This window comes from Bubalus bubalis, chromosome 15, assembly GCF_019923935.1.
Source record: "Bubalus bubalis isolate 160015118507 breed Murrah chromosome 15, NDDB_SH_1, whole genome shotgun sequence".
NCBI lineage: Eukaryota > Metazoa > Chordata > Mammalia > Artiodactyla > Bovidae > Bubalus > Bubalus bubalis.
Window position 1 is genome coordinate 3040133 of NC_059171.1, and position 24478 is coordinate 3064610.

The 24478-nt window shown below is 37.0% G+C and overlaps 1 non-coding gene across 1 annotated transcript; it reads right to left on the reverse strand.

The window, feature by feature from the left end:
* Nucleotides 1-459: 459 nt before the first annotated feature.
* LOC112579265 lies at nt 460-567 on the reverse strand. Its single transcript, XR_003103764.3, has one exon. It is a non-coding gene; the product is annotated as a U6 spliceosomal RNA (small nuclear RNA).
* Between the last annotated feature and the right edge of the window lie 23911 nt (nt 568-24478).

The window sequence follows — 24478 nt, forward strand, 5'->3', positions numbered from 1 at the left end:
AAGAACACTGGAGTGGGTTGCTGTTTCCTTCTCCAATGCAGGAAAGTGAAAAGTGAAAGTGAAGTCGCTCAGTGGTGTCTGACTCTTCACGACCCCATGGACTGCAGCCTACCAGGTTCCTCCATCCATGGGATTTTCCAAGTAAGAGTACTGGAGCATAATAAAGGACAAAAGTTGAAATTTATTTACTAGCTTACAATATCTGAGTCTAAAAAGCTCTGAAATATGTTAAAATCTTAGCAAAGTTCAGTCAATTTTAATGGGTGATTTATTTTCTTATTACTTTTTCAATATGAAGGAATACCCTTTTTATGTGTAGTCTGCCATATTCTGTTTTGCCACTGTAATTTTTTGTTCTTTATATTCACCTTATCCCCTTTTTTTATTTTTACTTTTTAATTGGAGGATAATTGCTTTACAATGTTGTGTTAGTTTCTGCCACACAACAACGTGATTTGGTAAAATATGGATCGCGTCACTAATTTGTGTGTCTTCCTTGTGTGGGGCCATACTAATCTGCTCTGTGTTGTTCCAATTTTAGCATATGTGCGGCGCAAGCAAGCGCCCCTTTATTACTGAGGGAAACAAACATATCTCTGTTATAAAACAGCTAAGTTTGTTTTCGTGTTACCTTGTATGTTTACTGTCAAATATTTTATTGTAATTTAGATGCAATATGTAACCACGTAATGTTTTCAAGCATTCATGATTCTATTTGAAGAGGGTCCATACTTCATCTTGGAGCAGGAAATGGCAACCTACACCAATATTCTTGCCTGGAAAATTCCATGGGCAGAAGAGCCTGGCGGGCTAGAGTCCATGCAGTCAAAAAGAGTCAGAGGGGACTGAGCATGCATGGACATGCATGTCTCATATAGTAATTTGTTTTTTCTACTTCCACAGATCCTATCCCGATCTGACAATAGAACAAATGAAACAAAACAACATCTATGGTGTAGCTTTCATACCAGTAACTGATTTAGATATAATACCAGTGGTTACCTGGAAATATCTCCAAGATGTGCTCTTTCATCTTATAAATAGAGGGATGTTAGAAAGAAGTTGATTTACTTGGTATGTTACTACTGGTGAGCAGGAATGGAAGAGATATTTAATCAGAAGATATACTTAACTTTCCTCTAGCTAAAGCCATAAAGGGAAAATCATATTCATATTGACTTTATTGAATAATATCAATAATTTAAAATTGTGTTTTCTATGCGAAGTCCTTAGAGATTTGCCAATACCCGCACTTTTTATAGTATCTTTTAAACTTGGAGAAAATACTGATATGCTTCATATCAAAAGTTTGTCAAACGTTTCTGTATTTCTCAGGTCTGAAGAGACTTTGCCTGAAGGTAAGAGGCAACTATAGAACAGTACCATCAGTCATTACTGCAGGTATTTTAAATGTTTGCTGATTCACAGTCTTAGCTGAATCGAGCATTTTTTTCTGCTAATGGTTTTCAATTAGGAAAAGTGCTCAGACTTAAGGAGTTCTATAAAAGCATAAATGCCTAAGACCTCCTTCAGTACTCTGAATCTCTTCACTTATATTTTTTTTACCATTTTCTTGGTATTTACTTGGACTGTTACTATAATTTGAGATATCATTTCTTAAAATGTCTTTTGAAATGGCTTTATTATCTTCTTTACCAAGGCACAGAAGTTACCGCATTTTCTTTTCATAAGAGTATTTTCATGGACTCTCAGAAGACATTTTATGTTTAAGAATTACTGCTAGTAAATCAGATCCATGTGAAATCTGTATCAACGGAAATGTTATTATCATTGTTTTTTTTGTTTTTTGTTTTTTTTTGGTCACTAAGTTGTGTGTGACTCTTTGCAACCCCATGAACTGTAGCCCTCCAGGCTCCTCTGTCCATGGGATTTCCCGGGCAGGAACACTGGAGTGGGTTGCCATTTCCTCCTCCAGGGGGTCTTCCCCACCCAGGGATCAGCCCACTCTCCGGCACTGGCAGGCTGACTCTCGACTCCTGAGCCACCAGGGAAGCCCCAGCTGAGACAGGTTTTATTTTATTCTCATGTTTCCGTAAAGATTCTGAAATCAGCTACAGATTAGGTTTGTGTCCTAAACACAGAAAGGGAGGCCTGTGGGAAAGGACTGCAGTAGCTGCTTTAAGATATTAACACACTGAAGACTGGACGCAGGCTAGGCTACGGACAGCTTCCCTTAGAAAGCTTTCAGCTGTTACAGCGGACAGGTTCAGGATTTCCCAGAACTCTTTAACTACAGAAGGAGACAAATTCATTCAATTATTAATCTAAGATGCAACTGGACCACAGCTACTTACATATGATTGGTAGAACTAATAAGACATAATAATATTTACTCATTTGAAATGTTGTTCTTACTGCAATGTTCTATTTTCCAAAAATATATGGATACCACTTTTCAAGTTTTGAGAAGTCATAACACCTCAGTAGTCTTGTTTTAAATATTAAAAAATATATTTTAAATGTTTATTTTTTTATTGAATCAGTTCAGTTCAGTCACTCAGTCCTGTCCAACTCTTTGCGACCCCATGGACTGTAGCATGCCAGACTTCCCTGTCCAACACCAATTCCCAGAGTTTACTCAAACTGATGTCCATTGAGTCGGTGATGCCATCCAACCATCTCATTCTCTGTCCTCCCCTTCTCCTCCCGCCTTCAATCTTTCCCAGCATCAGGGTCTTTTCCAGTGAGTCTGTTCTTCACATCAGGTGGCCAAAGTATTGGAGTTTCAGCCTCAGCATCAGTCCTTCCAATGAACACTCAGGACTGATTTCTTTTAAGATGGACTGGTTGGATCTCCTTGCAGTCCAAGGGACTCTCAAGACTCTTCTCCAATGCCACAGTTCAAAAGCATCAATTCTTCTGTGCTCAGCTTTCTTTATACTCCAACTCTCACATCCATACATGACCAGTGGAAAAACCATAGCCTTGACTAGACGGACCTTTGTTGACAAAGTAATGTCTCTGCTTTTTAGTATGCTGTCTAGGTTGGTCATAACTTTCCTTCCAAGGGGCAAGTGTCTTTTAATTTCGTGGCTACAGTCACCATCTGCAGTGATTTTGGAGTCCAAAAAAATAGTCTCTCACTGTTTCCATTGCATCCCCATCTATTTGTCATGAACCTGCTTTATCTCTTCTTATACATGCATGCTAAGTTGCTTCAGTTATGTCCAACTCTTTGTGACACCATGGACTGTAGCCAGCCAGGCTCCTCTGTCCATGGGATTCTCCAGACAAGAATACTGGAATGGGTTGCCATGTCCTCCTCCAGGGCATCTTCCTGATCCAGGGGTCAAACCTGTGTCTCTTATATCTCATTTATTGCCAGGTGGTTTCTTTACCACTAGCACTACCTGGGAACCCCTACTTCTCATGATAATAACTGCTAATTTGTTTTCTATATATGTGAGTCTGATGATGGGAAAGATTGAGAGCAGGAGGAGAAGGGGACACCAGAGGATGAGACGGTTGGATGGCATCATTGACTCGATTGACATGGGTTTGGGTGAACTCTGGGAGTTGCTGATGGACAGGGAGGCCTGGCGTGCTGTGGTTCATGGGGTCACAAAGAGTCGGACAAGACTGAGCAACTGAACTGAACTTCTTTGAAACAAAAATCTTTAAATGACATTCTAACTGACCTCCTGTTTCCCAGAAGAGGAACAATCTTGAATTTCTTTGCTTTCTATGGCAAGATATTTACTTGCATGATGGGTGTGTGTTAAGTAGCTATAGTCATGTTTCACTCTTTGCAAATCAATGGACTGTAGCCCATCAGGCTCCTCTGTTCATGGAATTCTCCAGGCAAGAACACTGGAATGAGTCACCATGCCCCTCTCCAAGGGATCCTCCCAACCCAGAGATTGAACCTAGGCCTCCTGCATTGCAGGCAGATTCTTTACCATCGGAGCCACCAGGGAAGCCCCCTATAGTTTCATTAAATCTGTCCTCTTTTTATCAGAATATAACAACAAAATTATAATACAACCAAGGTCTTATCTGTAATAACATATTTCAGAATGATGACTATTTAATCAGTTATCACAAGCTACTTTAAGGAACTTAAGTCTGCTATATGGAGCCAATACTTATAAATCTCTCTCAGAAAAAAAGTGGCCTGGCTGGAGGTATTCCAGTTTTGTAAGTGATAGAGATCACTTCCTAATGGGAAAGGAAACAGAGTATTTAAGGACCCTTGAGAAGAAAGCAATTCTCCTAAATTCATAGGTATCACAGGTCAAAGTTTGATGAAGAGATTTTCTTGGACATGACTTCCTAGCATTACATTAGCAAATAATGGAGACTTTTATAAACTCAATCCATTTCCTTATAAAAACTTGAGAAAGAAACTTTGGGAATACTTATCTAGTAAATAAACATTCTGGCTTAACCTATATAAATAATGAAGCCAAACCTAATGAGTTCAGCCTTAACTATAAAAAAAAAAATCTTTCATTGATTTTAAAAAAAAATCACAGTATTCACTTCACTGAAATTGAAATTAAAAAAAAAAAAAAACAACTAAATATATTTAATAGAAAACTGCATTGTTCACAACACCCCTTGATAGGTGATTCTATCTTTTCTATGCCGGTGGACTATTTTACACTTCCTTATGATGCAGATAGCCTGTGGCAATGAAAAACAGTTCTCATCTATGGACATGCAAATACATTATTTCTGACTGATGTTCAACTGACTTTTACCTGCATAGAGAAAGTCAGTTTTATGTCTATTTGAACATCATTTTGGCTTTTCTTTAGTACATATAAATCTGTGCTTCTTGACTTCTTTTGAAATGATTCTTTCATCAGCCCATTTTCCCAATTAACATAGAGTCAAGTAAAACACATTATTGAAAGTAATTTTATGTTCTCTTGTACAAACTACAAACTAAGATGAATAAATGTTTCAATGACTCAGAATCCAAGTCCCTTTTCTTCTTGGTATAGCTGAGATGCCTCAAAATTTAATGGGCATAATAATATCATGAATATGGTGGTTTCTTTGTGATGACTTTAAATATGGTCTAATACCTTGCCAAGCTTACATTTTTTTTAATCATTCTATTCTGAATTCTGAATCATGCATACTGCTGCATAGCAGTCTCCCAGGTATTTTAGCTTTCAAGTTCTCAACGATGGAGTTTGAGCCTCTGTAGGCAAGGCTACATTGATGATACTAAGACCCAGACACAACGATTTATTCATTTAGGTTCAGACTATAAGACAATTTTTATCAAGTTCTAAGGAGGTATCAAACTTCACATAGGTGAGACTACTCCATGATCAAAGGCAGAAGCTTGACAGAACATGGCATATTTAAGGGAATTTTGTTACTGAAAATCAAGATACACATGAAACGGGTGCCAGGAGTTAGTTGAAAGGTAGATCATGAGATATATGTAAAATTTTTCTTGTCTTCTAGAATCAAAATACATCTTCTTAATCATAACGATTATCTCATATTCACCTTTTATTTTAACATGTCAGAAACCTCTAGCTAAAGTAATAAAGTATATTGACAATACGTCACTAGTTCTCAAGTTACCTAATGGCATATCAATTCTGCAAAGTTTTTCTTTTCTTATTTTACTGATTAAAAAAAAAAAGTTTAGTTTTTTAAACTAGAAATTTTTCCTCTATTTGTAATAAAAATACCTTTTTACCTCCCCAAAACATAAATGATAAATGATATAGTATGCTATGCTAAGTCACTTCAGTCGAGTCCGACTCTGTGCGACCCCATAGACGGCAGCCCACCAGGCTCCCCCGTCCCTGGGATTCTCCAGGCAAGAACACTGGAGTAGGCTGCCATTTCCTTCTCCAATGCATGAAAGTGAAAAGTGACAGTGAAGTCGCTCAGTCATGTCCGACTCTTAGCGACCCCATGGATTGCAGCCTAACAGGCTCCTCCATCCATGGGATTTTCTAAGCAAGAGTACTGGAGTGGGGTGCCATTGCCCAGGCCTTGTGAATATTACTACATCTCCAAATATAGCTTGTTCTTAAAGAGTTTTTCCAATCTAAATTTAATCTGAAAGTGATGACTAAGATTTCACAGGATGTTCTGAATAATTCTATACCTCAGCTGGACCTAATGCCATTTTACTCTTTTGCATTGTTTTTAATGCATATTTTAAATTACTCATTTCTTGAACTTTCACTCAATGCTTTTTAAAAAGAGTTCAAATTATGCACAGTCTAAGTTCTTAGTGTTCCAATTACTTTTTCCTCAGCAGTTTTAAATTTCATAACATTTATAGAAAAAAGTTAGATTGAATTGATCTGCATTATTTCCATAGAGCATTTGAATTTTATGCCTTTACATTGCTTGTGTAGTTTGTTTAATTCTATTTTCCGCCAGGGAAGCACTTTTCATCATCAGAAAATAACAGCAGTCCAAGAAAGCATCTATCAATTTGTAGATGGTCAAAGCATTCTGACCACTGGAGCATGAAGGTGGACGGAAGGAGAAAGCATGATTGCTGGTTGTAGTTGTATTCAACACTGTTTTAATGTTGAGAATCACAGCTGAAACACAAGTCAGTTACCTTACTGAACTTAACTCGAGCCTTTGGGTTCAGTAGTGGAGAGGCAGTTGTTAAATGCGTGCATTGATTCTCTGCTTTTAATTAGACTTGGGACTGTTTTCTAGATTCCCTGATTAAGAAGTGGTGGTCTGAGTCAAAGAAGATATGGGTGGTCCACTTTTCTCAGAATTATCCGAGGTGAGCTAATATTGGAGTCTCTGTTATTTTGTTTCTTTGGTTTAAGCAGAGCTATGTAATAATATGTTATTATTATTATTATTATTATGGTGGTCCTAAGGCAGAAAGTGAGGATCACTGAAGAGAAGAAAAACAAGGTCACTTCTTTGAGTTGTCTGTGGATGGGATCTAATAAACTCCCCAGAGTCAAGTCCAGGATAATGGCAATTTCACAGCCCACGCCCAAGGTAAGAGAAACCCAAGTAAGATGGTAGGTGTTGCAAGAGGGCATCAGAGGGCAAACACACTGAAACCGTACTCACAGAAAACTAGTCAATCTAATCACACTAGGACCACAGCCTTGTCTAACTCAATGAAACTAAGCCATGCCCTTGGGGCAACCCAAGACGGGCAGGTCATGGTGGAGAGATTTGACAGAATGTGGTCCACTGGAGAAGGGAATGGCAAACCACTTCAGTATTCTTGCCTTGAGAACCCCATGAACAGTATGAAAAGGCAAAATGATAGGATACTGAAAGAGAAACTCCCCAGGTCAGTAGGTGCCCAATATACTACTGGAGATCAGTGGAGAAATAACTCCAGAGAGAATGAAGGGATGGAGCCAAAGCAAAAAGAATACCCAGCTGTGGATGTGACTGGTGATAGAAGCAAGGTCCGATGCTGTAAAGAGCAATATTGCATAGGAACCTGGAATGTCAGGTCCATGAGTCAAGGCAAATTGGAAGTGGTCAAACAAGAGATGGCAAGAGTGAATGTCGACATTCTAGGAATCAGAGAACTTAAATGGACTGGAATGGGTGAATTTAACTCAGATGACCATTATATCTACTACTCCGGGCAGGAATCCTTCAGAAGAAATGGAGTGGCCATCATGGTCAACAAAAAAGTCCGTAATGCAGTACTTGGATGCAATCTCAAAAACGACAGAATGATCTCTGTTTGTTTCCAAGGCAAACCATTCAATATCAAAATAATTCAAGTCTATGCCCCAAAAAGTAATGCTGAAGAAGCTGAAGTTGAACGGTTCTATGAAGACCTACAAGACCTTTTCGAAATAACACCCAAAAAAGATGTCCTTTTCATTATAGGGGACTGGAATGCAAAAGTAGGAAGTCAAGAAACACCTGGAGTAACAGGCAAATTTGGCCTTGGAATACGGAATGAAGCAGGGCAAAGACTAATAGAGTTTTGGAAGAAAATGCACTGGTCATACCAAACACCCTCTTCCAATAACACAAGAGAAGACTTTATACATGGACATCACCAGATGGTCAACACCGAAATCAGATTGATTATATTCTTTGCAGCCAAAGATGGAGAAGCTCTATACAGTCAGCAAAAACAAGACCAGGAGCTGACTGTGGCTCAGACCATGAACTCCTTATTGCCAAATTGAGCCTTAAATTGAAGAAAGTAGGGAAAACCACTAGACCATTCAGGTATGACCTAAATCAAATCCCTTATAATTATACAGTGGAAGTGAGAAATAGATTTAAGGGCATAGATCTGATAGATAGAGTGCCTGATGAACTATGGAGTGAGGTTCGTGACATTGTACAGGAGACAGGGATCAAGACCATCCCCATGGAAAAGAAATGCAAAAAAGCAAAATGGCTGTCTGGGGAGGCCTTACAAATAGCTGTGAAAAGAAGAGAAGCAAAAAGCAAAGGAGAAAAGGAAAGATATAAGCATCTGAATGCAGAGTTCCAAAAAATAGCAAGAAGAGATAAGAAAGCCTTCTTCAGCGATCAATGCAAAGAAATAGAGGAAAACAACAGAATGGGAAAGACTAGGGATCTCTTCAAGAAAATCAGAGATACCAAAGGAACATTTCATGCAAAGATGAGCTCGATAAAGGACAGAAATGGTATGGACCTAACAGAAGCAGAAGAAATTAAGAAGAGATGGCAAGAACACACAGAAGAACTGTACAAAAAAGATCTTCACGACCTAGATAATCAGGATGGTGTGATCACTGACCTAGAGCCAGACATCCTGGAATGTGAAGTCAAGTGGGCCTTAGAAAGTATCACTACGAACAAAGCTAGTGGAGGTGATGGAATTCCAGTGGAGCTATTCCAAATCCTGAAAGATGATGCTCTGAAAGTGCTGCACTCAATATGCCTGCAAGTTTGGAAAAGTCAGCAGTGGCCACAGGACTGGAAAAGGTCAGTTTTCATTCCAATCCCAAAGAAAGGCAAAGCCAAAGAATGCTCAAACTACCGCACAATTGCACTCATCTCACACGCTAGTAAAGTAATGCTCAAAATTCTCCAAGCCAGGCTTCAGCAATATGTGAACCGTGAACTTCCTGATGTGCAAGCTGGTTTTAGAAAAGGCAAAGGAACCAGAGATCAAATTGCCAACATCCACTGGATCATGGAAAAAGCAAGAGAGTTCCAGAAAATCATCTATTTCTGCTCTATTGACTATGCCAAAGCCTTTGACTGTGTGGATCACAATAAACTGTGAAAAATTCTGAAAGAGATGGGAATACCAGACCACCTGATCTGCCTCTTGAGAAATCTGTATGCAGGTCAGGAAGCAACAGTTGGAACTGGACATGGAACAGCAGACTGGTTCCAAATAGAAAAAGGAGTTCGACAAGGCTGTATATCGTCACCCTGTATATTTAACTTATATGCAGAGTACATCATGAGAAACGCTGGACTGGAAGAAACACAAGCTGGAATCAAGATTGCCGGGAGAGATATCAATAAGCTCAGATATGCAGATGACACCACTCTTATGGCAGAAAGCGAAGAGGAACTCAAAAGCCTCTTGATGAAAGTGAAAGTGGAGAGTGAAAAAGTTGGCTTAAAGCTCAACATTCAGAAAATGAAGATCATGGCACCTGGTCCCACCACTTCATGGGAAATAGATGGGGAAACAGTGGAAACAGTGAAAGACTTTATTTTTCTGGGCTCCAAAATCACTGAAGATGGTGACTGCAGCCATGAAATTAAAAGACACTTACTCCTTGGAAGGAAAGTTATGACCAACCTAGATAACATATTCAAAAGCAGAGACATTACTTTGTCAACAAAGGTTCATCTAGTCAAGGCTATGGTTTTTCCTGTGGTCATGTATGGATGTGAGAGTTGGACTGTGAAGAAGGCTGAGCGCCAAAGAATTGATGCTTTTTAACTGTGGTGTTGGAGAAGACTCTTGAGAGTCCCTTGGACTGCAAGGAGATCCAACCAGTCCATTCTGAAGGAGATCAGCCCTGGGATTTCTTTGGAGGGAATGATGCGAAAGCTGAAACTCCAGTACTTTGGCCACCTCATGCGAAGATTTGACTCATTGGAAAAGACTCTGATGCTAGGAGGAATTGGGGGCAGGAGGAAAAGTGTCGCTGGAGGATGAGATGGCTGGATGGCATCACTGACTCGATGGACGTGAGTCTGAGTGAACTCCGGGTGTTGGTGTTGGACAGGGAGGCCTGGTGTGATGCGATTCATGGGGTCGCAAAGAGTCGGACTCGACTGAGCGACTGATCTGATCTGATCTGATGTAATAATAATATGTTCCCTCTGTCTTAGGATGCATGATGCTTGCCTTTCAGTTAAAACTTAATGTTGCTGTTTTTGTTCAGTCTTGTCTGACTCTTTGCCACCCCATGGACTGCAGCACACCAGGCTTCCCTGTCTTTCACTATCTCCTGTAGTTTGCTCAAACCCATGTCCACTGAGTTGGTGATGCAATCCAACCATTTCATCCTCTGTTGCCCACTTCTCTTCCTGGCCTCAATCTTTCCCAGCATCAGGATCTTTTCCAATGACTCAGCTCCTCGCATCAGGTGGCCCTAATATTGGCACTTCAGCCTCAGCATCAGTCCTTCCAGTGAATATTCAGGGTTGATTTCCTTCAGGATTGATTGGTTTGATCTCTTTGCTGTCCAGGGGACTCTCAAGAGTCCTTTCCAGCACCACAGTTCAAAGGCATCGATTATTTGGCACTCAGCCTTCTCCATGGTCCAACTCTCAGATCTGCACATGACCGTTGGAATAACCATAGCTCTGACCATCATTTACTGTAATTTATTTGTCTTAGATACCTTGTATAAGCTAAAAAGAAGAAATCAAGAAATACTCATTTACTAAAAATACCAGCTGATTCTACATTAATAATATTCTTTTCGTATGATGTAAGTTCAAAAAAACAGTAGCAATTGTAAAATTTATAGTTGGCAAAGTGGTGTCTTTTATAAACTTAAAAAAAAATACTGGCAATGCTTTTGATATCAGCTACCCAAAATCAGGGCAAGCTTTGCGAATTAAGGGCACTGTCTCTGCAAAAGGACTGCTTTAACTTCATATACAAGACAATAATTTGTGTGTTCCCAGGGCCATCTTCACTTCTAGCTAACTGGCTTCAAGTCGGGGTATATCTACTATCCACTTGGGTTTGGTAATTCACTAGGTCAACTTATGCAACCTAGAAAAGGACTATGCTAATAATTATAGCTTTATTATGGCTCAGATGGTAAATAATATGCCTGTAATGCAGGTGACTCAGGATCAGTCTCAGGGTTGGGAAGATCCCCTGGAGAAGGGAATGACCCACTCCAGTATTCTTGCCTGGAGAATTCCATGGACCCAGAAGCCTGGTGGGCTACCGTCCATGGGGTCACAAAGAGTCAGACACTACGGACCAACTAACACTGTCACTTTTTCCTTTATAGCTTTATTATAGCAAAAGAATACAAATCAGAACCAGTCAAAAGAAGGGGTGCATAGGTCAGGTTCTAGGAGGGTTCCAAACATAAAGGTTTCCACTGTCTTCTCTCTGTGGAGTCAGGGTATATAACCATCATGTCATATTGTTATATGACAATATGCACAGAATAGCCAAACAGGAAGGCTCACTCAAGGTTCGATGTTTAGAGTTTATTGGACATTGATTATGTAGAGATGCTTAGCTGAATCACTGACCACAGTTGAATTTGATCTCCATTTCCTCTCTTCTCTCCCTGTAAATCAAGCTGATGTCTCGTGGCTAAAAGCCCCAACAATTAATCACATGGTTGGCCTTCCTGGTATGACCAGCCCCCAGCTTGAGTCATTCTGTTGCCATAACCTATTTTCTAGGGACCCATAATGAGTTCCCTTGGTGGCATAAACTGCGATGAATAAGAAAGGAAATTCCAAGGCTTCCTCCCAGGAACTAGGAACAAAGGCTGGCCAATTTCTTCCTTATACAGGAGAATCTATTTGAGCTAAGCAGGGAAAATTCATAGTATGGTTTTTATGATGCTTTAAACTTATTAACATTAAAATCTCTCAATCTTTAATGAAATAGCAATGGTTATGTGATTTATGTGATTCCAAAACTGTGGTGGCCAAACTGCTTGGAGGTTTTGGTATGAGCACACACAACAATTTTGACTTCTCTCTCTTATACGTATGTAAAAAATAGCAGCCTAATGTGTTTTCTGGCAATGTGTTTGCTGTAAAAGAAATCTATGGATCTTCTTCCTTTTGGCCAGGCATGCAGTTGATATTCGAAAGATAGACCCAACATGACTGCAAGGCAACGAGAACTTCTTCCCAGAAACAGCCTTGGACCGAGTTTCTGTAGTTCCTAGAGATATACTCAGATGCTATTTTCCAAAAATCAGCATTGTATTCAAAAAAGAAGCAGACTTGCAAATATAGAGAACAAATTAGTGGATACCAGAGGGGACGGGCAAGAGAGGGGTTTAGAATTAAGAGATAAAAACTATGTAGGCTATATATTATGGCACAGGAAAGTATAGCCATTATTTCTAATAACTTAAGTGGAATATAATCTATAAAATATTGAATCACTTTGTTGTACATTGAAACTAATGTAATATTTATAAATCAATAATACTTTAATAAAAGTAAATTAAAATAAATTTTAAAATAAGAAATCAATTTAAACATTTGAAAATGATGTACATTATACATAGCAGTTTTATATTTGTGACTCTCTTTTCCATTGAAATTATCAGTTTCCTGAGGACGGACTATATATTAGAATTTAATATTCTTCCTGGAAGAACAGCACAAAACACATGCAGGGAATTGCATGAATATATATTTACTTCTCCAAGCTAGTTTATTTATTTCTCTGAGGCTTTTTTTTTTTTCATAATAACCCTTATTGTGCTTTGAGAGACTAAAGAATATCTTACAGTTACTAAGATGCACACTTAAATTTCATTTGAATTATATGCATTTTCTATTAGGAAAATCCCGTTTTCTCTTGGGATTGTCAAATAAAGTTATGATCTCTTTCTACAGAGCTGAGTGAAGTAGGGGTATGAGAGGGGGCATCTGTAGACAGATTCTCCATGTTGCATGTATTTTTTTAGGGAAGATAGATCAGCTTCTTTAAAAGAGTTCTATCACTTCACGCAATCTGGAATATAAGCTCTGTCTCGTTATTGCTTCTGGTTATCATGTAAGAAAAGATTCAGTGACGGAACTTCGAGGTGTAACACCCTCTTAGGTTTTTCTGCAACTTGAGTCTTGCCAATTTACTCTGTAATTTTTGTATGATTTATTATCCTAAAGGAGATTACTTCTCAACTCAAACCCTTTATATTTTTCTTCTTTCTACCAAACAAAATACAATAGAAACATTAAAACCCTCAGGAAGTTGACCAGAAACCAAGTTTGAGCTTGAAAGCTTGCATACTCTTTGTGCACGAGAGAGCTGAACAGATCGGCTGGTCGTCATTCCCGCAACGCGTTTGGGAGGCACTGTCCACTTGCTTACCTCTGTAATGTCCTTCTTTCACGTCTCATCTTCATCTGCTAAAATGCCAGCTTTCCCTCAAGATCCAGTTCAAACATTACCATCTTCATAACACCCTTCTACAACCCCGACCTCTTCCTTCAAATAACAAGAGGGGCTTCTGAATGTTGGTAATAACCTGTTTCTTCTTCTTTTTTTTTAATATAATACTGGTTACATGTATGTCTTCATTTTGCAGAAATTCACCATACATATACTTAATATATGCATACTTTTCTGTACCAACATTGCTTTTAAATAAATAAACTGACCCACACATATATTGATTGTCAGTGTCGATAAGTATTAAAGCATCTTATAAGCAAAAAAAGAATTGTTTTTCACATTATCTTGGAAATACTTTGTCATATTATCCAGAGTACTAATGATGATATTTCATTGGAAAATATAAATATGTCTTCAATAAATGATGCAAACCTTTTGAATATAAAAAATATTTTAACAAGCAGCCACACATTTTCTCATTCTTCTCTGAAGTGGCACATAATTATATTAATTTTATGGCATTTTTTCATGCCTTCTTTTATAATATGTATGTGCATATACCAGCTCTCAGTTTCTATTATTTCATTTTCCTATTACATTATTCCCCTGCTGCATTATTATGGCACATTTGTTGCAGTTAATGAACCAACATCTAGACATTACTATTACGTGAAGTCTGTATGTTATTCACAAATCCTTACTTTCTACCTAATGTACTTTTTCTGCTCCAGGATCCTATCCAAGATATCACTTAAATTTATTGGTCATGTTTCATTAGTTTCTTCATCACTATGACATCTTTCTCAGACTTCCTATACTTTAGTGACCTTAACAGTTTTGAGGAGAACTGGTCAAGTATTTTGTATCTCAGTTGGGGATTGTCTGAAACTTTTCTCATGACTATACTAGGATCATAGTTTTCTAACAGGAAGATCACATAATAAAACTGTCAGTCTAGTATGATCTCAGATACATACTATTAACATGACTTATTATGATTGATGCTAATCTTAAGCACCAGGCTATGGGAGGGTTCATCAGATTTATCTATTGCAAAGTTACATCCTTTTCCCTTTCCATACTGCACTCACTGGAAAGAAGTCAAGATGTGCGGGACACATTTAAGGAGTAAGGAGTTATGCTCCAGAATATTTATTGGAGCAGAAGACCTTAAATTACTTGGGATTCTTTCATATGCAATACTTTTCTTTTCCCCATTTGTTTATTTATTCATTTTTTATTTATGTTAAGATGGATTCATGGATATTTCTTTCATACTTGTGCATGTGTACATGATAAACCACTTCAGTCATGTCTGACTCTTTGGGACCCATTGGACTGTAAGCCAGCCAGGCTCCTCTGTCCTTGGGATCCTCCAGGCAACAATACTGGAATGGGCTGCCATTTCCTTCTCCAATTTTATATTCAATACTATGCTATTTTTTTTGCTCAAATTTCTACAGTTTTGACCATTGAAAATTCTTTCAGTTGGCTCATTTGTCCCTTTAATATAAGCCTGGGTGTGTGTGTGTGTGTGTGTGTTTACTTAGGACTTCTTACTTCCCAGCATGTTCCAGGCTCATCTTGTATATTGATCTTGCTTAAGGTCAAGAATTGGACATTTATCAAGGAGCACTGTTTTATTTCCTGGAAAATTGTATTAGAAGCCAAAATCTTGGCATCAGGTATGCTTATTACAATTATGTTTTTCTTCTAGGCTTTTGCTAACAGATCATGTTACCCTATGTATCTATACACATATGAAACATTCCATGTGTTTATTTGGAATATAAACATATGTATATGTATTATGCTAAACATGAATTAATAGTAATTTCCCTAATCCTAACCCATGTGGTCATAGGTCATTATTACCTTTTTTGCAAGATTGTCTATAACCTCATTCTAATATTAAGAAACATAATCTCCACTGTCATCCATTTATTTAATTGTTCAAATCCATTATATATAAAGAGTTGTCTCAGAATAGTTAATGTATACCCCAAGGGAAGCAACTTTATCAACCAGAGGACAGGGCTTTCTGCAGTTTCTTTTGCCTTTAGTCTTAAAAACTCACCTCATTTAAAAAGTTATTTAGAGCACTCCCATTTCTCTCCACCACTTTCAGTGGAATTGATTTGTGTATTTGTAATGCAGTTAGATTGTTCCTCACAGTTTGCACTCCATCTTGGGAGCCCATGGCCTTCTAAACAATCTTTTTAATTTTCATAAGTTGATTTATACTACTTTTCGTTATATAGAGTTCTGTGGATCTTAATAAATACAGTGCTACATACCCACCACCACAGTACAGACGGAATAGTTACAGTATCCTGAAAAATCCTGTTCTTCACCTATTCTCCTGTCATCCGTGAGAGTCTTCAACTCCTGGCCACCACTGATCTGCAGTCTTTATAGTTTGACCTTTACCCAATGTCATATAAATGGAGATGTATTGTAGCCTTTTAAGGTTTCTATTGTAGTCTTTTCAGCAAGCCTTTTTAGCCTTTTTAGTGATAATCGTTAAAAATGTATCATATTTCTGACTAACTTGATGGTTCATTATTATTATCACTAAATAGCATTCCACTGTATTAAAAAGATACAGTTTGCTTACCCATTTACCTGTTGAAATGCATCTTGGCTTTTGTCAAATATGAATGCAAATATTATAAACATTTGTGTTCAGAATTTGTATGGTAAGTATCTCATGGCATAAATCCAATTGGTAAATACCTAGGAATACAATTGTTGGGTCATATAGTAAGATAGATTTAACTTTGTATGAAAATGCTAAGTCATCTTGCAAAATGACCATATGGTTCCCTATTCTTATGACCAATGAGTAAAACCTGCTATTGTTCTGCATCTTCAACAGCAATGGCTTTTTTCAGCTTTTTAATTTTTTGTTATCTATTCAGACATTATCTGAACTTCCCTAATGATGGGTAATATAAAATCTTTTAACCATCTTATTACCATCTGTGTATATTCTTTGGTGAGGCATCTCTTAGCTCTTTTTCCCTTTTCAAGTTGAAAATTTTTTCTTGTTGAGTTTTAAGAGTTCTTTGCATAGTCTGGATATGTGTCCTTTATCAGAAACATGCTTTGAAATATTTTTCTTCCAAACTGTAGATTGTTTCTTTCATTCCCTTTACAATGTCTTTCCCACTGAAAGTGTTTACTTTTCATTGTTTAGCATATATATATATTTTTTCTTTTATGAATCTCACTTTTAGTGTTGTATGTAAAAACTCATTACCAAACTCAGAGTTGTATAGATTTTATCTTATATGCTTGGTTAAAACTTTTATAGTTTTGCACTTTGCATTATGTTTAGGATCCATAAGATCTATTACTAAGCTCACTTTTTTTTTCTTTTTTTTTTTTGCATATGGGTGTTCAATTGTAACAGCACCATTTTCATTTGACTACATCTTCTCCATTGAACTCCTTTGCTTCTTCAAATCAATTAACTACCTTTGTGTACATCTATTTCAGGTCTCTTCATTCTGTTTCACTAACCTATGTGTCTACTTTTTCCCCAATAAGAAGCTGCATTGCTTAATATAGTTTTATAGAAAGCTTTGTGATTGATTTGCATCAAGTTTTGCATGATGTTTATGTCTTTATCTTCTGCTCATCCTCCTCCCACTTTTCAGTATTGTGTTGTCTGTTCCAAGTACTTTGTTTTTTATAAAAATATTAAAAATCATCTTGTTAATATTTGTAAAAATGTTTCCTGAGATTTTAATTGAGATAATTTTTAATATATGGGCCTATTTAGGAGGGATTGACATCAATAATGTTGATTCCATATAGATTCTGCACATGTTTTGTTACATTTATGTCAAAATATCTCATCTTTATTATTTGTATTATTTCCTTTATTTTAATTATTAAATGTTAATGCTTCATTTCTGGTGTATAGGGAAGCAGCTGACTTCTTTATATGACCTTGTATACTGCAACTGTGCTATGAAGTGTTAGTGGGCGCAGTGTCTGGCTCTGTGACCCCATGGATTGGGGCTCGCCAGACTCCTCTGTCCATGGGATTCTCCAGGCAAGAATCCTGGAGCAGGTTTCCATTTTCTTCTGCAGGAGCAATTGTGCTACAATTACTCATAAATTCCATGAATCATGTTGAAGATTCTTTGATTCATAGATGATCATGTAGTTTTTAAATAAACACAATTTTATGTCTTCCTTCCAATATGTATCCATTTTATTTTCTTTTCATGTCATACTTCACGAGCTAGGACCTCCAGCACAATTTAAAACAGGACCAGGGAGAGAGAGGGCACGTTTGCCTGCTCCCAGCATGAGTGAGAAACATCTAAGTTCTCATAATAAGCATGATGTTAGCCAGGAGGCTTTCACGAGATTTCACTGTAGTTTTTCTTTTTGCTCCCTTCCTCCTTTCCTTTCTCACTTTTTTTCTTGCTTCTTTCTCTCTTTCTTTTCTTGGTGGACTTACTTACTACACTGAATAATTTCCCTCTATTCCAGTTGTATTATTAATGCACTTGGAATTCTGTCAAATTTTGCTGCATGAATCAATCTAATCATATTATTTTTATTTGTTAGACCATTTGCAAGGTAGATTACAGTGATTGATTTTTAGATGCTTAATCAGTCTTGCATAACTGGTATTGATCTCACTTAATTGTGGCATATAATTCATTTTATACATCATTAAATTTGATTTGTTAATATATTGTTGAAGAATTTGAATTTACAATTATAAGAAATATTGATGAGCAGTTTTCTTGTAATATCTTCATCTCTTTATGCTATTAGGGTAGTGCTGGACTCAGAGAATGAATTTGAAGAGTTCCATCTTCTTGTACTTTCTTGAACATATCATGGAAAAGTTGGTATTATTTCTACCATAATGTGATTGGGGTGGGGGTAGAATTCACCAGTGAAAATATCTAGGCATGATCATTTCTATTTGGAAAGTTGTAAATTATTGACTTAATTTCAAAGAATAATGCAGGTCATCTAGTTGTCTTTAAGTAAATTGTGATCATTTATGCCTTTGAAGGGACTAGTTGCTATTACCTAAATCATCAAGTTTCTGGGGATGCTATTCATAGTACCCCCTATCCTTTTAATGTTTGTGGCGTCAGTGTGTGTATACACTATATATAGTGTATCATATCATATATAGTAAACCATCACTACTACCTGCATATATTGGGCATATATAGACTTCTTCTTAGGTGGCGCTAAGGGTAAAGAACCAGTGTGCCAATGCACCAGACACAAGAGACGCAGGTTCGATCCATGTGTCAGGAAGACCTCCTGGAAGAGGAAATGGCAACCCACTCCAGTGTTCTTCCTCAGAAAATTCCACAGACAGAGGAGCCTGGCAGACTACAGTTCATGGGGCTACGGAGAGTCGGATATGACTGAATGACCAAGAGCAAACGCATGTGTGCGCGTGTGTGCACGCCCGTGTGCACACACTTACATGTATATGCATGTGTATCTTAGCTCAGCTTTCTCCAGCAGCCTTCTCTAGGGCAGAGCGTAAGTAATAAAGAGTTCTGCATTCTGTCCATTTGTGGGTCATTTTGTTCTGCCTTATCATCCAAAAAAATCTTTCTTTTCTGTCTTAATTTTTCTTTCTTCTCCTTCCACAACTCCAACTAAATACATGCTATATACTATGTACAATCTAACAGGTTCATGAGGCTCTGTTCAATATTTTTAAAATCTGTCTTCTTGCAATCTGTCTTTAAATTAACTCCTTTCTCTGGTGTCCCTTATTTATTTTAAAATCTATACAGTGAATTTTATATTTCATACACTGTACTTTTATTGCTAATTCTTATGAAGATTAAATATTTTTTATCATTTTGATAAGATTTTTTATTTTGTTGAGATATAGATGATGCACAATATTATATTGGGCTTTTAGGTGGCTTAGTGGTAAAGACTCCACCTGCCAATGCAAGAGATACAGAAAACTCAGGTTTGATCCCCAAGTCAAGAAGATCCCCTAGAGGAGGAAATGGCAACCCACTCCAGTATTCTTACCTGGAAAATTCAATGGACAGAGGACCTTGGTAGCTACAGTCCATGGGGTCACGAAGAGTCAAATAAGGCTGAATGACTGAGCATACACTCATTATTATTTTAACATTATATTAGTTTTAGATGTACAGTATAATGATTCAGCATATGTTTACGCTGCAAAATATTCACCACAATTAACTGTAGTTAATATGCATCAGATACAGTTACAGATTATTTTTCTTGTGATGAAAACCTTTAAGATCTACATTTTCAAATCTATAAATATAATTTGTTAAAAAATAACAAATTTCAAATATATATCAATCTTTGGGTCCAGAAGATCATCTGGAAAAGAAAATGGCAACCCACTCCCGTATTCTTACCTTGAAAATCTCATGGACTGAGGAGCCTGGTGGGCTACAGTCCATGGGGTCACAAAGAGTCAGACATAACTTAGTGACTAAACACACACACACATAGATATACTATATATATATATATATATGTAATATATTATCAGTTCAGTTCAGTTCAGTAGCTCAGTCATGTCCAACTCTTTGTGACCCCATGAACTGCAGCACGCCAGGGCTCCCTGTCCATCACCAACTCCTGGAGAACACCCAAACCCATGTCCATTGAGTCAGTGATGCCATCTATCTCATTCTTCATTGTCATCTTTTCCTCCTGCCCTCAATCCTTCCCAGCATCAGGATCTTTTCAAATGAATCTGCTGTTCTCATCAGGTGGCCAAAGTATTGTAGTTTCAGCTTCAACATCAGTCCTTCCAGTGAATACCCAGGACTGATCTCCTTTAGGATGGACTGGTCGTATCTCCTTGCAGTCCAAGGGGATCATAAATTATAAATAATTTATAATCAGAATTGTATGTATCCATCTATGGATTCCTAAGTTGTTCCTATGGCTCATCTATTGTAAATAATGCTGCAATAAAGATGAGGGCATGGATATCTTTTAAAATTAGTGTTTTTGTTTTCTTTGTATAAACAATCAGAAATGGAACTATATCATATGGTAGTTCTAATTTTTGAGAAATCTCTATACTATTTTCCAATGTGGCTGCCTCAATATTCATTCCCACCAGGGGTGTACAGGATTTTCTTTTTTCCTCATTCTCACCAACACTTGTTGTTACTTATTGATTACAGCCATTCTAACAGGTCTGAGGTGATGGTGATATCTCATTGTGCATTTGATTTGCACTCCTGTGATAATTAGTGATGTTGGACATGTTTTCACGCATCTGTTCACCATCTGTATATTTTGGAAAATATGTCTATTATACTGCTCTATCCATTTAAGTTGGACTTTATTTATTTATTCATTTATTTGCTTATATTTTATTATTTCCTTTGATGTGCAAAAACCTTTGCTTGATGAAATACCACCTGCCTTTTTCTTTCATTTCTTTTGTTTTCATTGATAATTCTAAAAAAAAAATCATATTCAAGACCAATGTGAAAAAGCTTAACACCTATGTTTTCTTCTAGGATTTTTATACTTTAGGTCTTATATTCATGCAGTAAGAAAGTGGTCTAGTTTCATGCTTTTGCATAGAGCTGCCCTGTTTTTCCAACACCTTTATTAAACAGATTGCCTTCTCCTTGTCGCATACCCTCTGCTACTTTGTAGTACGTTAGTTAGCCATGTGTACCTGGGTACGTTTCTGAGCTCTCTGGTCTGTCCCACTGATTTGTGTGTATGTTTTTATGTTGACAATGTACTGTTTGATCACCGTAGCTTTGTTATGTATTTGAAATCAAGAAGGGTGATACCTCCAGCTTTCAATCTTTGTTATCAAGATACTTTGTCTATTTGAGTTCTTTTGTGGTTCCCCAAAAAATCCTTTGTATGTAATTAACATGGAAAGATCATTGTCAAAAATGCACACCTTAAAACCCTCCGAGAGTTCATAACTAGATAGAAGCTTTACCTATGCAATAAATGTGGGAAAGTATTTAATCTAAAATATAATGTAAATAAACACAAAAGGCAAAGAAGGCAATGGCACCCCATTCCAGTACTCTTGCCTGGAAAATCCATGGACGGAGGAGCCTGGTAGGCTGTAGTCCATGGGGTCACTAAGAGTCCGACATGACTGAGCAACTTTACTTTCCCTTTTTACTTTCATGCATTGGAGAAGGAAATGGCAACCCACTCCAGTATTCTTGCCTTGGAGAATCCCAGGGACAGGGGAGCCTGGTGGGCTGCTGTCTATGGGGTAGCACAGAGTTGGACATGACTGAAGCGACGTAGCAGCAGCAAACACAAAAGGATTCACAAGAGAAAGTATTAAGGGACTTACACATTTAAGACATTACTACAGGGTATTACAGAAACCAATCTAAAGTCAAACGTTTAGCTAATTATGTATTAATGTGTTTCTATCAGTAAGGAGATAAGTGGACAGGTACAGTTATATTCAATATACACATACTTTGTTGACAATATTTAAGATTTTTTGAAAAGAATATTATTGATTTTTTCAAAAATATTCCAGCCATTTTCAGTAATTAAGACAAAATATAGTTATATCTAAGAATTTAGTCATATTTTGAAATAATGATACCTGGTTTTCTATCAGTATAATGTAAATAATTTGATGTTGTTTCTATACCTGATGACCTTATTATACTAGATCAAGTGTAGGGGAGTAGATAATTGTTATTCCAGGCGATGCTGGAGTATAAAAATTTAATGGGTTGTTTTTAAAACTGAAATGTAGACCTGTAGAATCAAGTAAAGAGGTTTAGCCACACGAATTGAAGTAAAGTCACCTAAATATTCTACCAAAGATTTTGATAATGAACCTTGACTATTTCATTCATAAGATATTTGTAGAAACTTCCCCCTTTTATAAAGAATAAAATCTTAAAACTCTGATTTAATCTCAAGCTTCACTTAGATTCCAAACAAAATATCAATTTGAAGTGATATCATCTTTCTAATGTCTGAGATGCTCACAAAGTTACTATTCCATGTTCCCCTATTTTTGAATAAAAATTTTACTGCAATCTATTTTTTTTATCTATGTAATATTTGTCATAGTTGCATGCTCACTAGATTTCAGATAGCTTTGTTTATAAAGATTTACAATTAGGAATTTTTATTATTTGCTATTTGGCCCAAACCAAAGCTTTATCTTTTTATCAAACCAACAATTCTTGAATTTCTAATTGTTTCTTTTATTTGCTGAGGCCATTGCTGGGCCACTCTAGTCAGTTTGATTATATTCTATTTTTATTTAAAAATTTGATTTTTTCCTACCTAAACAAGATAAATAATCTACATACATTTCAAGGATTTTTGAACTCAGAATCATAAACATGTTTAATATGTCATCATGTCCCACATTCTGAAAACTTTGCTTTCCCTGTGTAGATCTTTATACCTTTAAATCTACAAATGTATTTAATTATAATGAAAATCAGTACACTAAATAGGAGGGGTATTATTTCCCTCACACTTTCTTTTCTATTTTTATTGATCAGGAAATTAGAACTCAAAGAAAATTCATAATGTTTCTATTGTCAAACAGTAATGAAGCAGCATTAACATTAGGCTTTACTAAGTTTTAAGTTGAGAAATGATATGGAAATTAGCTTGAGCTTTCTAATAATTACTGATATGTGATTATCTAAGTTACAAGTATCAATTACATAGATAGCTAAACAAAATTCGTACTTTTAAACTTATATTCCTTCATCAGTGATTTGGCCAGTGATTGAATCAGTGTCTTTGTAACTTATACTTTGTCAAAGAAGATATAAACAGTGTCAGATTTGTAGTGTTTCCTAAAAACATTTTCTTTAACTCTTTCAGAGGGGCAGGCTTATGGAATGTGCCTTTGTGTCATGTCCCTTTACCCACCCCCCCCCCCCCACTTCTTTCTACCTGAAATGCACATGTAAAGCCTGACAGGAAGTCATCTTTTTATGACCAGAAACATGGGTATGAAAGTTAGTACATTAAATGTAGTGAAGCAGAAATATTAAAACTTAAATGACTCATTCTAAAAAAAAAACTAGCATTTAAGTAGAAATGCATTAAAGAAATATATATATATGTGTGTGTGTGTGTGTAAATATATATATATTATTGGTTATGGGTCAAAATATGAAGAAGGCAAGTACATTGAGCATCCTGTGAATGAAAGTTTCAGGGTGATAGTTTATGACTTTCAACAGGGGTAGATCTGAGATTTAGAAGGAGCAACAGTAATGCTTTTGATCAAGGTATCTGAGTCTACGAATTTTGAGGCTTTAATTGAATTTTTAAAATGCCATTAGTGTGTTCAAATAAACCAAGGACTCAGGATGGTAAACAACAGAGAAAGTGTATAAAATGGGCCAAACAGCTCAGCCTTGTGAAGGTACCTGGCCAGTAAAATGTTCAAGAGGCATTCACCAGGTAGGGATGACCTTGTCGAGAAAGACTTTAGCCACAGAAGAATTAGTAGCCTATTTGCAAGGGAAGGCTTCAATCCAATATGAAAAGATACAGACCATAACTAATATTTAGACAGGAGGTTGCAAGACATCCATTTGTCAGACCTTAAATTGTCCACTTACTAGTTTAAAATGTCAGGAACCAGTATAAATAACTTCCCTGGGTTGTATTTTGGAGAGGTAGAACAAGTGAGGTAGGCACTTTTTGCAGCTTTGTTAGTGTTTCTCCACAGATATTGATTCATGAAGGCTATCATTTTGTCAGTAAACCAGCGGCTTAATGCATGTACAGTGGTGAGAAGTAGAAATTTTCGAGTCACCAGTAAGACTGGCTTGTTATTTGGCCCAAACCAGAGCTTTCTCGGAGAAGGCGATGGCACCCCACTCCAGTACTCTTGCCTGGAAAATCCCATGGATGGAGGAGCCTGGTGGGCTGCAGTCCATGGGGTCGCAAAGAGTAAGACACGAC